The 1,720-nt window shown below is 61.3% G+C and overlaps 1 pseudogene; it reads right to left on the minus strand.

Annotated features, from left to right (window-relative positions):
• LOC105823049 overlaps window positions 1-412 on the minus strand; it is a 17,670-nt pseudogene extending 17,258 nt beyond the window's left edge.
• Window positions 413-1,720: the final 1,308 nt, after the last annotated feature.

The raw sequence follows: 1,720 nt of genomic DNA on the forward strand, positions 1-1,720 counted from the left end.
CCCCCACCTCTCCAGCGAGTCCCGGCCGAGCAGCAAGGACGGGCACCTCTGCTCAGACCACGCTCAGCTGAGAAGTGGCAGCCACAGAGCCCAGGACGCCCCACAAAGCCTCGGTAGGAGAGGGGCGTGCTGGGGATGGCGGGGCCCTGGGGGCACAGGGGCAGAGACCTGGGTTAAGCCCCCAGAGTGGGCTGCTCAGGCACTGCCTTAGTCCTGGGCGTGGGGGGCTCGGGCGCAGAGCCCACTCACCTCCCACTCTTGAATCCACTTTAATGGTCCCGAGTTCTCAGTAGAAAACATCACAGATTTTAATTTAAAAAAGTTAGCTTGTGGCCCTCCCTGACCCCCAGCTTTACCAGCTCACAGAGGCTGAGGTGTTGACCCTGACTTTCCTCACCACACTCCCCCACATGGCGCCATCTGCTCCCAGAGCTGAGCCCTCACGCTTGGTGCAGGGCACAGCACCTCTGGCCAGACCCGCTACCCCCAGCCTGCCCCCTCGAAGGGGCCCCCTCCCTGAGGGCCACAGCAGAAGTCTGGGACAGGGGATGGCTTAATCCCATGTCCTGACACGTGGACACTGCGTGATGAGTGGGGGTTTCTCCTGAGAAGGGCGGACAGCGACAGCACCCGCCCTCCTTCCCTGCGGCCTCCCTTCTGGGGCTTGAGTCTTAAGCTCAAGAAACGTGTGGTTCCCAGCTGGGGAGTCCCAGGGCTCCTGTCTGAATGCTCGCTCCACCCCTCGTGGGCCAAACGCTGAAGCTGCCTTTGGTGGTGGGGACAGGGACAGGCCCCTTGCTGTCAGCCGCAGACGCTGGGCTACCACATACCGCCCGAGGAAGTGACCGCAGCCAGCGGCTGTCCTGCTGGCTGAAGCCCTTGAGTCTGTCTCCACTGCCCGGAGCCTGTGGTAGCCAGGTGTCCCCAGGGCGCCCACGAGGCCACAACGAGGAGGGGCTGGCAGGTCACCAAGGTTGCTGGGCAGTGGCTGGGAGCCACAGGGAGGGACACGGTGCTGTGATGACCCCTCCGGACCCTCTGGGACTCAGGCTGTGCAGGGAGGCCTGCTCTGGACTGTGTCCTGGGGTGGGCGCTTAGATGCTGCTGAGCACTGGGGGTGACAGCAGGTCTCCCAGGACAAGTGCTCCCTCTGGTAGCCTGGCGTGGCCTCCCCTGGAGGTTTGCACTGAGCACAGTCCCGGCCCCAGTCGCTTCGGAAGGTTTCCTTGGCGAACTCAGGACGATTGGCACCTAATGTCGCAGCTAGTGTGTCCCCAACACTGTTTTCCCCTTTTCTGTCCAGAAATCTAGGCAAACACCCCCTGCACACACCCCATATACACCTGCACACCCCCACCCACCTGCAGACAGCCCATACACACCTGCATGCACCCACACCTGCACACACATATATTCTTGCACACCCTATTGGCACAGCCCACACACCTGCACACACCCCACACCTGCAACACCCCAACACACCTGCACACACCCACATACACCTGCACACACCCCACATACACCTGCATACACGCACATATACCTGCACATACCCCACATATGCCTGAGCATACCCCAACACACGTGCACACCCCCACACCCCACATACACCTGCACACACCCCACATACACCTGCACATACCCCGCATACACCTGCACACACTTCACATACACCTGCACACACCCCACATACACCTGTATATACCCACATACACCTACA

This window comes from Propithecus coquereli, unplaced genomic scaffold (assembly GCF_000956105.1).
Source record: "Propithecus coquereli isolate 6110/MARCELLA unplaced genomic scaffold, Pcoq_1.0 Scaffold658, whole genome shotgun sequence".
NCBI classification, from domain to species: Eukaryota; Metazoa; Chordata; class Mammalia; order Primates; family Indriidae; genus Propithecus; species Propithecus coquereli.